The sequence below is a fragment of the Lagenorhynchus albirostris genome, chromosome 11, assembly GCF_949774975.1.
Source record: "Lagenorhynchus albirostris chromosome 11, mLagAlb1.1, whole genome shotgun sequence".
NCBI lineage: Eukaryota > Metazoa > Chordata > Mammalia > Artiodactyla > Delphinidae > Lagenorhynchus > Lagenorhynchus albirostris.
The window spans coordinates 61,899,672-61,916,272 of NC_083105.1; the positions used below are offsets into that span (position 1 = coordinate 61,899,672).

A 16,601-nucleotide genomic window follows, 5' to 3' on the forward strand; every position below is an offset into this window, starting at 1 on the left:
AATGCCAAGGAAAAGTTCTTGAAGGAAATTAAAAGTGCTACTCCAGTGAACACACAAATGATAAGAAAGCAAAACAGCCTTACTGTGATGTGGAGAAACTTTCAGTGTTCTGGATCGGAGATCAAACTAGTCACGACATTCCCTTAAGCCAAAATGTAATCCAAAGCAATGTCCTAACTCTCTTCAATTCTATGAAAGCTGAGAGAGGTGAGGAAGCTGCAGAAGAAAAGTTTGAAGCTAGCAGCGCTTGGTTCATGAGGTTTAAGGAAAGAAGCCGTCTCTATAACATAAATGTGCAAGGTGAAGCAGCAACTACTGATACAGAAGCTGCAGCAAGTTATCCAGAAGATCTAGCTATCTCAGATAATCGATGAAGGTGGCTACACTAAAGAACAGATTTTCAGTGTAGACAAAACAGCCTTCTATTGGAAGAAGATGCCATCTAGGACTCTCATAGCTAGAGAGGAGAAGTCAGTGCCTAGCTTCAAAGCTGCAAAGGACAGGCTGACTCTTGTTAAGGGCTAATGAAGCTGGTGCCTTTAAGTTGAAGCCAATGCTCATTTGCCATCCCCAAAATCCTAGGGCCCTTCAGAATTATGCTAAGTCTATTCTGCCTGTGTTCTATCAATGAAACAACAAAGCCTGGATGACAGCACATACGCTGACAACATGGTTTACTGCATATTTTAAGCCCACTGTTGAGATCTACTGCTCAGAAAAAAAGATTCCTTTCAAAATATTACTGCTCATTGACAATGCCCCTGGTCACCCGAGAGCTCTAATGGAGATGTACAATGAGATTCATGTTGTTTTCATGCCTGCTAACACAACATCCATTCTGCAGCCCATGGATCAAGGAGTCATTTTGAATTTCAAGTCTCATTATTTAAGAAATACATTTCATAAGACTGTAGCTGCCATAGATAGTGAATCCTCTGATGGGTAGGGGCAAAGTAAATAGAAAACCTTCTGGAAAGGATTCACCATTCTAGATGCCATTAAGAAAATTCTTGATTCTTGGGTAGAGGTCAAAATATCAACATTAACAGGAGTTGGGAGGAAGATGATTCCAACCCTCATGGATGATTTTGAGGGGTTCAAGACTTCAGAGGAGGAAGTAACCGCAGATGTGGTGGAAATAGCAAGAGAACTAGAATTAGAAGTGGATCCTGAAGATGGGACTGAATTGCTGCAATCTCACCATGAAACTTGAACAGATGAAGAGTTGCTTCTTATGGATGAGCAAAGAAAGTGGTTTCTTGAGATGGAATCTCCTCCTGGAGAAGATGCTATGAAGATTGCTGAAATGACAACAAAGGATTTAGAATATTACATGAACTTAGTTGATAAAGCAGTGGCAGGGCTTGAGAGGACTGACTCCTTTTTTTTTTTTTTTTTTGTGGTACGCAGGCCTCTCACTGTTGTGGCCTCTCCCGTCGCGGAGCACAGGCTCTGGACGTGCAGGCCCAGCGGCCATGGCTCATGGGCCCAGCCACTCCGTGGCATGTGGGATCCTCCCAGACCAGGGCACGAATCCTCATCCCTTGCATCGGCAGGCGGACTCTCAATCATTGCGCCACCAGGGAAGCCCCTGACTCCAATTTTGAATGAAGTTCTACTGTGTGTAAAATGCTATCAAACAGCATTGCAGGCTACAGAAAAATCATTCGTGGAAAGAAGAGTAAATGGATGTGGCAAACCTCATTGTTGTCTTATTTTAAGAAATTGCAGTAGCCAGCCCAGCCTTCAGCAGCCACCATCTTGGTCCATCAGTAGGCATCAGCATCAAGGCGAGATCCTCCACCAGCAAAAAGATTATAACTTGCTAAAGGCTCAGATGATGGCTAGCATTTTTTAGCAATAAAGTATTTTTTAATTAAGGTATGTACATTTTTAGATATAATGCTATTGCACACTTAATACATTACAGTATAGTATAAACATAGCTTTTATATGTACTGAAAAACCAGCAAATTTGTGCAACTTGCTTTATTGCAATATTCACTTTATCGTGGTGGTCTGGAATTGAACCTGCAATATCTCCAAGGTATGCCTGTATTGTAATATGGTGATTATGTCATTTTTTTAAAAAAAGGGCCCTTCATCTCAAGTGATACATACTTACTTATATGATGTCTGGGATCTGGAGAATGGGGAGACCCATAAACGAAACAAGATAGGTTGATTGTTCATTGCTGGAGCCAGGTCATGGGGTACTTCAAGTCTCTCTACTTTGGTATATGCTTAAAATGTTCCATAAATTTCAAATATATAAAAGTTTGCTTAAAATCATAAAAAATGAAAAGAAAGGAACCTCAAGTCTCATTGGTCTGTGCTTGCTGCAGATTCCTCACCAGTTGATTATTACTTCCTCTGATACTGTCATTATTTATGGCTGAGAGGATTTCTTAACCATCGATTTCCAGGGTTCCTAGGAATGGGCTTCAGAGGATTATGTGTGAGGGTGCATTTTTCTTGGGAGAGGGTCCATAACTTTCATCAGATTCTCAGGGAAGCTTGTGACTCAGAAAATATTAGAATCATAAGAACCACACTGTATAAGTTTAGGAGAAAAAGGAAAGGAGGGAGGGAGGGAAAGAGAAAGGGAAAGAAGGATGAACTAGAGAAAAGACGCTGTTTCTGTATGTCTCACTGGCTCATGAGAATGACCCACTATGTAAATGTGTATTGACTTGGGTGCCTACCGGAAGGACTAAGTAAGATAAAAAGAACTCAGAGGGTTAAATGCACATTAAAACATTGAAATTGCAAGGCACATCATGAGAAAGAAAGCACTGTTATAAGCCTTGACAAATGAATGAATTATAGCTGAGTAGCAAACCAGATTCTCACTTACAGTTAATGGACAAGTTAAAAGACACCGGTGGGGCTGAGTCTTACATAATGGCCCCAGATCCTTGAAGCAGACACAGAGGCTGCAGGCGAGGGAGAAGCAGCAGGCAGTGGAGCCCACCTTGAGCCCTCTCCCTGACCCCTCGCTGCGGCTCCACTCTGAACCTGCAGGGTGGTAGTACTGCCAGACTCAGCTCAGCCTCCCTTCCTGCAATCAGTCTCGACTCTTTCACCTCCAAAGCCCCTTTCATCTTTTTTCTTTAATTAATTTTTTTTTTGGCTGCATTGGGTCTTCATTACTGCGCGCGGGCTTTGTCTAGTTGCGGCAAGCGGGGGCTACTCTCCATTGAGGTGCATGGGCTTCTCATTGCAGTGGCTTCTCTTGTTGCGGAGCACGGGCCCTAGGTGTGCGGGCTTCAGTAGTTGTGGCACACGGGCTCTAGAGTGCAGGCTCAGTAGTTTTGGCACATGGGCTTAGTTGCTCTGCGGCATGTGGGATCTTCCCGGACCAGGGCTCGAACCCGTGTCCCGTGCACTGGCAGGCGGGTTCTTAACCACTGCGCCACGAGGGAAGTCCCACCCTTTCATCTTTTATCCAATGGTTTCAGGTAACACCCTCCTACCCCACCCACCCAACAACAACAAGTATTTATTGAGTTCTGATACACAATCATTTTAAATCAACAAATACAGAAGTGACTTCCAGGGTTTCTAATCAACAAACTAAGTCACCACAATTAGTACTGGGAACAAATATTTACTGAGCACTTACTGTATACCTAGCATTGTGCTTTACACATCTCACCTCACTTAATCCGCACAACAGTCCTAAATCAAGGCTAAGTAAGATCTCACAAGAGTTAAGTGAGATAGGAGGAACGTCAACTCAAGTCTCTCTGTATTAACATTATATACTACAATGCATTAACATCATACACTAACATTGCCAAAAGCAAAGAACCTGGTCGTTTTAGAGAGCTCTGGTCACCTAATCATGGATCAATGTCCACAGTGAAAACAGCTCAAGATCGTCATATTATTACCTTCTTAAATCCTTGTACTTCACACTGCCTTTACTGCCCAGAATTCCAATACTTCTCCAACTCCTTATTCACTTCCAACTCCCTCTTCATCCAGAAAGCCCATGAATTCTGACTCCCTGTAGAGCCCATCACTGAATCTGACCCAAAGATCCCCAACTCTCTAATACCCTCAATTTGACTTCCTCAATGAACGCTGGCAACCTATAGCAAGAAAAAGAGGTTCCATGAGGATGTATGCAGCTGTTCTAGACCCCCTCTCAGTGGCCGTGAGCTCCTGAACACCCATGAGCTTCCTATTCTGACACTTCAGCAGCCTGCTAGGGGCCTAAAATTCCAAAGTGGCTCTGGTTTCTCAGTGACTTTTTTATTGAACCCTACTTGGAGTCACTCCTGTTCCATACAACTTACTAGCTAGCACATCGTGGTTGGCAGAATAATGGCCCCCAAAGGACTTGCACATCGTAATCCCTGGAACCTATGAATACGTTACCTTACACGGCAATGGGGAATTAAGGTTGCAGACGGAAACAGGGTTGCTAATCAGTGGACCTTAAAATAAGAACATTATCTGGATTATCCAGTGGGATCAATGTAGTCATGAGGATCCCTAAAAGTGGAAGAGGGAGGCAGAAGAGTGCAGCTGGAGAACGAGGTTTGATGACAAAAGCAGGGTCTGAGAGATGCTGTATTGCTGGTTTTGACTGTGGAGGAAGGGAACTGCAAGCCAAGGAATGCAGGCAGCCTCACGAAACTGAAGAAATTAAGGAAACAGATTGTCCCCTAGAAGCTCCAGAAAGAAACAGCCCCGTTCAACACGTTGATTTTAGCGCAGTGAGACTTGTGCTGAAAGTCTGAACTACAGAACTGTAAGCTAATCAATTTGTGTTGCTTTAAGCCGGTAAATCTGTGGTCATTTGTTAGGGCAGCAATAGACACTAATACATACATTAATGGCTTTCTAACTAGCAAAACCAGAGTAAACTTGTTACTACCTTACAGGAAACAACCAACCTCTCCATTATCTCAGATTTGCTGCTGTTACCTAGCAGCAGATTTAGAACACATTGCTCCTCTGTGTCCTGATTACCACTGTGGCAGGCTTAACTGAGAGCCCTGTCTACCCTGCCAAGGCAAACCATGAGCTAAGACAATTATCTACAAGTTCAGAAGGAAGTAAATTTGCAAACTGAATTGTCCCCCCAGCCTGCCTCAATTCTCTGCTTGGCAGGAAAGTCCACACCTCTCCTACTGAAGCTCCCCAGTAGAACTGGTGATGCCTGATAAAGAGAATGCTCACATGTTCCCCAATTCCCACACAGGAAAGGAACACCTAGTGCGTGGGGAGGGGCTGGAGGCGGACAGGTTGTACATTGCAAGGCAGTAACAGGAGAAGCTGCTCTGATTGATACTTTTGTTCAGTAACATTCAGCAAATACATACTGACTGCTTCCCATGAACTGACCATGACCCTCAGAAAAGTTATCCGCTCTCTACAGAGCCATTTGTTCGCTCAGCAAATATTTATTGAGCACAAACACGTGCCAGGGCCGCTGAGCACTAGCCTCTGAGAGTTTTTCAGGTCTACTTTAAAACATAAAGTGTGACTCTCTTCCCATCTGCCAAGCTTCCCAGTTATCAGCCATTCACCAGGATTTGTTATTCTGAAGATTTCTTCAAAATTTCCCGTTCTAAGCCGGCCTGATTCACATAAAAGCCTTGGTAATTGCCCAAATTCACTTGCTCCCCTCTCCACCACTTGCACCCTCTCTGAACCTCCCTGCGCTTCCCAGCACCACTTGGCTCAAGTGCTTCTGGTTTCAACCTCTCCAGCCTTCTCTTCCAAATATTCTTTCTGCTCAGTTCTGAAAGTGCTGATCGGGAGAATTTTGAAGCTACAAGTTGTCCCTAGTTCCAGTCCAAACTAGGAGCTCTCCCTCAAGCTTTCTGATCTCCTTCCACTCTTACTATCCCTTTTAAGAGCTCACCGACTCCTAAAATTGCAATAACCACCTCCGGAGATCTCATCAAAATTCAATAACGCAGGGCTTCCCTGGTGGCGCAGTGGTTGAGAGTCCGCCTGCCGATGCAGGGGACACGGGTTTGTGCCCCGATCCGGGAAGATCCCACATGCCGCGGAGCGGCTGGGCCCGTGAGCCATGGCCGCTGAGCCTGCACGTCCGGAGCCTGTGCTCCGCAACGGGAGAGGCCACAACAGTGAGAGGCCCGCGTACCGTAAAAAAAAAAAAAAAAAATTCAATAATGCAGGCCTTCATTAACTCATCCTAAACTCCACCAATAGCCACCTAGCTGGCCTCCTTCATTCCAGCTCTTCCCACTCTAATACATCCTTTGTACACCTTGCCACACGTATCTTCCCAAACACGTTTAAGTGCTCATTTTTAATCAGTCACCGGTCCAGGTGTCAGAGACACAAGCCACGGTAATGTAGAGTGATGAAGGACACTTCTTTAGAGACGGCCAGCTCTGCCACTTCTTAGAAGTTACTTAACCACTCTACATCTTGGTTTCCTCATTTGGAAAATAAGCATAATAAGGGCATGTAAGTTTCAGGGTTACTGAGAGAATTCAAGGAGACAATGCATGGAAAGCACTTGGCAGCGTACCTGGCACGTGGCAAGCACTCAAAACAAGTTACACAACCAACAACATGAAAGGGAGCTGGCAGGTTAGCAGCAGAGATGAACATGTAGATTCCACAAGTAAGGGATGGAAGAAGTTATAGCACGTGGTGGTGGTTGTGAGCAAAAAAGAGTGAGTGATAAATTCTGATGATGACGTGGAGCCAGACGTTAAAGATTCCAATGGAATATTCTAGGTGGAGAAGCGGGGAAAAGTTTTCCAGCTAGAATACCTGAGCGAAGGCACAGCAGCAGGGAAAGGAGGGCTTCCGTGTAATAGAGCAATGGCCGTCTGAGGCTCTGGGCTGATACTGACAAGACCAGGAGCGCCTTAAAGAGAAGTACATTGACTTTGGATACAAGAGAGTCGTTCATTCACTCAGCAATTGAGCACAGATTTTATACCAGGCACTGTGCAGATGACAAGATTTTCAACCCGGTCCCTGCCCTCATGAAGCTTCTATTTGAAAAGATAGTAATCAAGAAATCAAAACAAGAACACTCCAGATAAGTTATATATACTATTAAGAAAAGAAAGCAGAATCATATGAACGAGATTAACTGTAAGTCGAGGCCAAGGAAAGCCACCCTGAGGAGGGGGCATCTGAGTTGAGTCACGAGAAGGCCCAGGTAGATGAATGTCCACAGGAATGACAAGAACAACGCTGTTGAGGCCTGAAGGAGCTGGTCATATTAAAGGAACGGAAAGATAGCCAGTGCAGGGGTGCGTGGTGAGAGAGTGGAGGAGAGGTCGTCAGGGAGGGTAGGCAAGGCCCTGGTCACAATGAAGCTTGGTAGGCCACAATAGGGAGTTTGGATTTTATTCTAAAGTGCACTGGGAAGCCACTGAAGGGTTTCCAGATAGGATATGACATCTGATTTGTGTTTTTAAAAGCTCTCTCTGGGGGACTTCCCTGGTGGCGCAGTGGTTAAGAATCTACCTGGCAGTGCAGAGGACATGGGTCCGACCCCTGGTCCGGGAAGATCCCACATGCTGCAGAGCAACTAAGCCCATGTGTCACAACCACTGAGCCTGTGCTCTAGAGCCCGCGAACCACAACTACTGAGCCCACGCACCTAGAGCCCGTGCTCCACAACAAGAGAAGCCACCCCAGCGAGAAGCCCGCGCACTGCAAGGAAGAGCAGTCCCTGCTCACCGCAACTAGAGAAAGCCCGCAGGCAGCAATGACGACCCAACGCAACCAAAAATTAATTAATTAATTAGTTAATTTTTTTTTTTAAAAAAGCCCTCTCTGGGACTTCCCTGGTGGCGCAATGGTTAAGAATCCGCCTGCCAATGCAGGGGACATGGGTTCAACCCCTGGTCTGAGAAGATCCCACATGCCGTAAAGCAACTAAGCCCTTGTGCCACAACTAATGAGCCTGAGCTCTAGAGCCCGTGAGCCACAACTACTGAAGCCTGCGTGCTCTATAGCTTGCATGCCACAACTACTGAGCCCACGTGCTGCAACTACGGAAGCCCGTGCACCTAGAGCCCATGCTCCACAACAAGAGAAGCCACCTCAATGAGAAGCCCACGCACTGCAACAAAGAGTAGCCCCCGCTCGCCGCAAGTAGAGAAAGCCTGCACGCAGCAACGAAGACCCGACGCAGCCAAAAAAAAAAACCTCTCCCTGGCTGCCATGGGGCAAGTGGACTGTAGAAGGAAGAGCAGAAGGAAACTGTTAGGAGCCAGCACAGTAGTCCAAACCAGAGAAAACAGCCTAGACTTAGGTTATTTAGATGTGATGCCTGGAATCTCAGTTTACACCAAGTTACACAGTCTGCTCACTTTGCAACGCCCGCTCCCTTCCACACAGCTCAGTTGGCACACAGGAGGCTTAGTTGGTAATTTTCAATTGATTGACTGTGTCTCCCCCAAGTCACCCCCATTTCCTTTCCTCCTTCTACTCTTGTTTCTTTTCCACCCTATATCTCAAGTACCCATTTGCCCATCACCTGACTCAGCCTTTACGAGGTCCTGCTGTTTCCACTCTATTCTTTGCTCTCTCATCACCCCACTGCCCACAAAAGTTTCATGAACTAGATATAAAAGAGATAATTATTTTCTGTCCTATCCCAGAAGCACTCAGGAATTACCATTTTCACAGAGCACTAACAGAAGCCTGGGGGTTATTATGATCTTGACAATACAACTGGAACACATTCTGCATGTTAAGGACACTGTCTCCTCACATTCGTTCCAGCCTGTTCTCCCTGCTGCAGCCAGAGAAATCTTTCAGGAGGAGAATGTAATCATGATCTCATTAGCTCTCATTCTCTCTCTGGCTCCTCTCTCTTTCTCTCTCTCTATGTTATGACCCCAGAGTACATCTCACACCATTCCCCTCATTGCTCCCTATGGCTCCATCCACAATGGCCTTCTTTCAGGTCTTCTAACCAGATGTGCCTCCTCTGCTGTTCTTTGTCTCCAAAGCCCTTTGATCTCCCTCTTCCCTCAGTTGACACTTATTCTTTAGATCTTTGCCCAAATTTTCTTCCTTAGCAAAATCTGTGATCTGAGACCAAAGCTGGAACCATTGTGATATACACTCACAGCACTGCATATCTTCCTTTCTAAGCACGCATCACAGTTTATAAATAATACATTTATTTGTGTGACTGATTAAAATGGTTATTCACACACACACAAACACACACAGACACACTCAATGGGATCATCTAGTAGTAAACTATTACCAGGAAGAAGAGGAGTGAGTCAGTGATACCCATTTTGCTACAAACTCAAGTTTTCTCTGCCTCTTTACAGAAACCATCCTGACGTCAACATGACCCTTGTTTCAAGACCTGTCATCCTTCTGAGAAGGTCCATCATTCTCTTCACAGCCCTCCACTTCAGACTTGACCTCCCTTCAACACCTCTTTCCAGAGCAGTAACCACATCATCACGTGATGGGCACAGGAAAGGGGGGAGTGAGAATTCAATGAGCTCCCACTCCTATACTGGTTGCCACACAATAAACATCATTTTACAGAGCTCTTTCACAAACAGCACCTCATTTCGTCCACAAAATCACCCTGTGAGGTAAGCAAAGCCGATAATATCATTCCCATTTTGCTAGATGCGGAAACTGTGGTTCAAAGAGGCAAGTGACTTACTCAAGGTCACAAAGCCTGTGAGAGGCAGATGTAGGATTTGAACCTACAGTCTCTGACCCCTAGTCCAATGCTTTACCTTACATTAGCCACCCCAACAGTTGGGTTATCAGCTACTTAAACCTAGTTTCCTCATTCCTTTAAATAAACACCTGTTCCTGACCCCTTAATACTTCCCCAGCCCGTTTCCACTTCCCTATCCAGAACTTGACAGCTGGCTGTGCAACGGGATGGAGGGAGTCATAAAGTTGACCACACTGACAAGGGTTAGGGTTTGGTCTCAGCCTCAAGTCTTTTCCAGCTCTTCCTCTGAGCCAGTGAGGAACCAGAAACCCCCTGAAAGAAAAACACAAAGAGGAGACATGCCTCACCAGAGCAAGGTCCCTGGCTACCCTTTCTCCCACGTTCCAGCAGGACACGGCAAGGCCAGAAGCCAGCCTCTTTCCCAGCAAGGAGGATCCGAGGAGAACAGAGGTCACCGGCCGCGGGCCGTCAGGGCTCCTCAGCCGGCCACGCAAAGGATGCGGCTCCCCCTTTTGGCCCAAGGTCACCCATTCGCAGCCCGGGCCCGATCCCCGACCGCCCCGAGCGCCCCCTGGTGTCCCGAGCTGGCCTCCCCTCGCCCTCAGGGAGTGGCCTGCGGAGCCCCGACTCGGGGGCAGAGAAAGGAGGGTGGGCAGAGGATGAGGAGGCTGAGCCCCGGGGAGGGGCGGGAGGCGGGGCCCTACCTGATAGCTGAGGACGCCGTCCGGCTCGTTACTCCCGGCCCGCATGGCGGAGCCCAACTAGGTCTCGCCCGCGGGCTCCAGGCCGAACGTCAGCAGTCCAAGCACTCTGGTCAGGTTTGAGGAGATCGCCCGAGCGGCGACCCCTACCCTGGAGCCAGCAGTCAACCATCAACCGCGGCCGCCTCCTCCATAGCCGCCGGCCCGCGAGGCCTCGCCGCAGCCAATCAACGCGCGGCCTGTGCGGCCAATCAGGGCGCGGAGCACCGGAGGCCGCTGTCCGGCGGTACCCTGGACTACCAGGAGGAGGAGGAGGGAGCCGGGAGAGCCAACCGCTCCGGGGCCCGGTTGCCATGGAAACCGCCTCCCTCCCTTCAGGGGCCTCTGGGTTTGAAGGTCCTTCCGACTGCTTGCTAGAGATTGAAAATTTCGTGGTTCTATTTGTAGATGCACCTGACCCTTGAAAACTGAGAAAGTGTCGGTTTTGTCTATCGTGATTTTGTTCTTTGGGTGTTGATTTTTAAATTCTGGGGAACCATCCCTTGGGGTTGCAGAAGGAAGGAACTGAGGGTGAGGGGGAAGGGCCTTCTAAAATTACTTGTTAATCCTCGAGCTAGCGGTCAGTTTAAAGAGTATTAACGAGAAGCAGGCAGGCACTGATCCGATCCCCTCCATGGACTCACTGCAGTTTAGGTCTTCTCCCTGGGTCTCAGGTTGGCAGTACAAGCACAGAGTTGAGCTAAGGATGATTGTTGAAATAATGCCACAGAAATGCTTCCAGCTTTTCCGAGAAATGATCTAAGGCAAATTATTTAACAACAGAAGAACTACTGATCTAAGGCAAGGTTAGAAACCCATGAGTAACACATTCAGTTTGATTTGGGTTTAAAAGAAAAGAGAGGCTGGCCATGATCCAGCCAATTCTCTGTCCCCAAGAGGAGGAAAAAGGGGTTTTTGCTTTATGTCCACTATCAGACTGTAGGTAAGTCCACATTATTAAAGGAAAAAGAACAGTTGCAAATCAGCCTCCAAAGAAGCTACATCTGGGGAAAATAGTATGGTTGGTGCATGTTAAAGTTTCAACCCCTGCATACCACTCCTTGTGTTGGCCCGAAAATCTGAAACAAGTTTGTGCTTCAGTGTCCCTGAGGCAGAACCATGTTCCTGGTCTCTGGTTTAAGGCCTTGGTCCTGTTTCTTAGTGTTCATTGCCACAGTCTCTTCCCTAATTCATCACTTCACTAATCCTGTCCCTTGAATCTGGAATTCACCCCCATTTTTGCCCATCTAAATCTTAATCATCCTTCAAAGTTAGTCTCAAAGGCTACCTCTTCCAAGAAACCTCAACTCTCCCCAACACCCCTAAGAGATGTTATCACTCCCTCCTCTGAATCTTCATAGCACCCCATAACTTTCTTATAGCAGTTACCATGCTGTGGTTAAGTACTTTCATTAAATGTTGACTTTAGCTTACTATAATATTGTAAGTTTTTGAAGGCAAAATTATTTTTCCTATGCCCTTCTGTATACTTCACAGAGCCTCAAAAGAATGCTGGGCACATAGAACATAGCTATAAATATGTACGTTATACAAGTTGTATAAATATATATACATAATTTCTAAATACATAAGTGAATATATGTGCTTTTAATTCAGTCTAACCAAAAACAAATTGAACACCTACTAAGGACAAGCCCAAATGGCACTGAAGATGCAGAGAAATCTAAAATAAAATACAGGGAGTTCCCTGGTGACACAGTGGTTGGTAGTCTGCCTGCCAATGCAGGGGACACGGGTTTGAGCCCTGATCTGGGAGGATCCCACATGCCGCAGAGCAACTAGGCCCGTGAGCCACAACTACTGAGCCTGTGCTCTGGAGCCCACGAGCCACAATTACTGAGCCCAAGTGCCACAACTATTGAACCCCCACGCCTAGAGCCCGTGCTCCGAAGCAAGAGAGGCCACCACAATGAGAGGCCTGCACGCCGCAGCAAAGAGTGGCCCCTGCTCGTCGCAGCTAGAGAAAGCCCACGCGCATCAGCGAAGACCCAATGGAGCCAAAAATAAATAAATAAAAATTAATTAAAAAATAAAATAAAATGCATATCTCCAAAGGGCTTACAGTCTAATCATGGAAATAGTATATATGTTAATATGATGACAAGATAATAGAACATAAAACAAGAGCCATATGAGTAATATAAACAACAAAGTTTATAAAAATTCAGAAGAGAAAATGATCTTTATGACTTGGGACACTTTAGGAACATGACACAGAGGACATGGGTTTGGGCTAAATCTGAAAACAGTCGAGCCAAGGTAAGGAGAGCAAGCATCTCAATTCTTGGGCAAAGATTTAACAATAGGAATGCACATGACCCATTCAGGATAGCCACAACTTGGACCAAAGCAGAAAGTTATAGAGAAGAGCAGTAGGAAGTAAAAATTGTGGTAAAGAAAAACTATGACCAAATTATAGAGAGCAAGCTAATTAGTTCAGACTTTTTTTTCTCTCATGTGATAGAAAGTAGGACACTGCTGAAAATTTTAAAGAACACTTCCATGCACCAGGCCCAGGGTTTAAATGCACTGTGTCATTTAATATTCCTAACTCTCCATTATTTCTCCATTTCACTGGTAAGAAAACTGAGGCTGAGAAGTTTAGCAGCTTTCTCAAGGTTAAGCAGTCATGAAGCTGGGATTTGATCATTTATTAATTCAGAACATATTTACTGAGAATCTGTGTATTCAGCATTGAGTGTTAGGGAAACAGCAATAAAACAAACAGGGTCTTGACCTCCTGAGCCTTACAGTCTAGTGGGGAGACAGCAAACAAGTAAAAAGACAAGACAGTTACAGGTTATAAGAGCTGCTGTGAAGTAAATTGCAAAGTTATGTGATAGAGTAATGGGCATGGGGGTGGGGAGAGCTACGTTAGATGGGGTGGTCAGGGGGGCTTCTCTGAGGAGGTGAGGAGAGTCTCATCTGATGAGATGAGTCAAGGATGAATCTGTCTGATTCTAGAGTTCTTGGCCACAATGCAACGCTGTCCTATATAAATGGTACCATTGCTGAAATCTGCCACTGGGGGCAAGATGGGTTATAGGGGGAAACGTGAGGCAGGGGGTCATTTATACGGACTCTGGTAACGTGGTAATTCAGGAGGGGCCAAGGATGGCAACCAAAGGGAAGATGTGTCCTCCATTCCCCACTCCCTAGAAAGCCAGCTCCCGTGGTACTCTCATGAGAGTGGGCATGAGTGGTCAGGGCAGGGAGAATGAGGAGGTAGAGGATTCCTGGGAGCTCTAGTGGATCTGATTTTCCTCCAGTTCAAATGTAGAAAAAGTCTGAGCCTCTGGCCCTTGACTCAGGGTCAAGAGCCCCATCTTCTGGTCTATTGCGCAAATTACAAAAGGAACTAGGCTGCCCTGAGGCAGCTGCTCTCTGGAGCGCTGCAGATAGGCTCTCCCCTCCCAGGGCTGTTTTGGTCTCTCCTTCCCAAAGAAGTCTAGCTCGCTTGGCTCCAGGGTCCAGGTTCTAGGCTTCCAGCCACTACTGCTCCCTACACTGCTTGGAAAAGTGCAGATACGCTGCTCTCAGCCTGGCCAGCAAAGAGGCGTGGGAGGAGCTAGAAGGAGGATTTTCAGCCAAGGACACCACCTCACACTGATTATTCTTCTAAAGAAAGCAGAAAAAACAGCATTCTTGGCCTAGAAGGAGTCATAAAATGGACAGGAAAATGCAAAATATGGGTAAAGACAGAGACCACACACACACACACACACACACACACACACACACACCACAGGGAAGCAAGGAGGCTTGCAGCAACTCTATGAGGTAGGTTCTATCATCCCATTTTACAGATGAGAACACTGAAGACTGAGGCTTAGAGATGTAAGTTGCCCCAGTTCACGCAGCAAGCACAGTTAATAAATGGAGACGCTGAGCTCTCAGCTCAGATGTATCTGATTGCAGAGTGCACACGCTTAACCACCTACTGCCTCCCACGGGGCTGCCTGGGCTTTTGTCCTTCCCTAACTTTTGTAGCCTCCCACCCTCTCTTCGTGGCTTCCAAATGTGGCTATCCTTCCAACTTTGTCTCTACATCCTTCCTTCTCTAATACCAGTGTTCTTAGACTTTGGTGGGGAGAGGTTAGGTCTTGAACCCCCGGGGACATGGTAAAGTCTGTGGGACTCTCTTTTCAGGTAAGTAAAAAAGCCCCAAATTTTCCACTAGGCACCTTACCTATATGATTATTATTTTTTTTAATTTATGAGGAACAAGAGCCCCGTTTTTTTATTGGATCATTTCTTGCATTTGAAGTACTCCTCGATGACATCCTTGGCCTGAGACTCTGCCGTAGTCCTTAACCACCACACAACTGCAACCGACCACTTTACAGGGTTTTCCCTCTCTGTCAGTTTTACAGAGGCCAACCCATTCCCCTAGTTTCTTGCTGTCATCAACCTTAACCAGGTTGATCTGGTGCTCAGCACAAAGGGCCTCCACGAACTTGACATACACAGGCTCATCACAGTCGGATGCAAGTACATAAAGATGGGCTGGGCGCTTGTCTAAGGCTTTAGCAGCCTGGCGAATTCCACGGGCTAGGCCACCGTGGATGAGGGCGGTCTTCAGCACCTCTCGCAAAGCAGCGTTAACATCCATTACACCTCCAGCAGCAATGCCTTCTTCGGCCACGGCGGTGGGTTACAGGTGGAGCCGAATCTTGAACGCACCCGAGCTTCCCCCTCCGCGCGAAGCAGGGAAAGAGCGCCTACATTATTTTTAAACATTGGCTGGGAAACATTGAAATTCTCTTATTCAGAGACAAAAAAGGCGCAAACACAAGAAACTCAGAAGGTCTGAGAAAAGTGTTCTCACATCATTGCAACCAACTTTTCCATCTAAAGCATCTTAATTTCTCCATCAACTTACCATATTTCTTGCCCTGTTTAAACTGTCAAAAGAGCCGCCAGGGCTTCTCTGGTGGCGCGGTGGTTGAGAGTCCGCCTGCCGATGCAGGACACACGGGTTCGTGCCCTGGTTCGGGAATATGCCGCGGAGCGGCTGGGCCCGTGAGCCGTGGCCGCTGAGCCTGTGCGTCCGGAACCTGTGCTCTGCAACGGGAGAGGCCACGGCAGTGAGAGATCCGCGTGCCGCAAAAAAAAAAAAAAATAGCCGCCAGGGCAGAGGTTCTAGTCTTTTCTTACCGTTAGGGAGCTCCCAATTCCCAACTGCATCTTATACCTGATTTGCTTTCTCCTGCTTCCTCTTACTTATACATCTACACCCAAGGAAATGTTGGAGGAAAAGACGTCAGGATCCGAGGAAAGACTTAATTAGGGCTTGCTGTGCGTTTGTCTGGGAGCATTTCCTGTGAAGGGAGTGGGGCGGGGGAGAGAGACACTATTCTTTGTCAAGCTGAAAAGGTATGCAGGTGCATGATATGCCTTCAGCTCTTACCAAGTCACAGCATATCTGAAGAGACTACGGAGTACGATTTTCTTTGTTCACAGCACGCTGCCATCCTGGGACACCACACATCATAGGGAAGAACAATGAAGCGCCACAAAAACTGACTCTTGACTGGGAAAATCACTTTCCCTCCATTTGTCATCATCATCCTAGAAACTGCCTATACTGGGGACTTCTCTGGCGGTCCAGTGTGGGGTGCTTTCACAGCCATGGGTCCAGGTTCAATCCCTGGTCGGGTAACTAAGATCCTGAAAGTCACACAGCCCAAAAAAAAAGAAGAAAGAATAAAAGAAATTTCCTATACTGTACTCATTTACACCTTGTTCCAGACTAAAGTAAGGTTCTGGTAGACGGAACCCACGTAAACTGGCAGAAACCTACGTTCTGCTTTCTCTGGAATCACAATTGAGATATTTGGACAGAGGCAGAAGGAAAGGACTTATAGAGGGATCAGAACAAAACAGAAAAGCAGGCCTTGAAGAAAAAAACTTTGGGATTTCCAGATCCACATAGGAAGGAAGTCATTCAGGAATTTAGGAGAAACAGGTGTTAACCAAGGACCACTTGCCAAGTCCTTGATATCAGATTTGAACACATTTGTATTCATTAAATACATTTATCTTATCCATTTCTAACCAAACCTCGCCCTGCTTAGAAATCAAGCCTGTTTACAGTGGTTTCATTCCATATCTTATCTTCTTGGGGATAAGACCTCTTGAGCTTGTTATGCTAAGCAGGGAAG

General features: G+C 46.5%; 1 protein-coding gene and 1 pseudogene across 4 annotated transcripts in view; both read right to left on the reverse strand.

Annotated features, from left to right (window-relative positions):
- Positions 1 to 16,601, reverse strand: part of SLC4A8 (solute carrier family 4 member 8) — a 100,454-nt gene that overhangs the window by 65,906 nt on the left and 17,947 nt on the right. The window lies entirely within an intron of this gene.
- On the reverse strand, positions 14,228 to 15,091 carry LOC132529201 (small ribosomal subunit protein eS12-like; annotated as a pseudogene).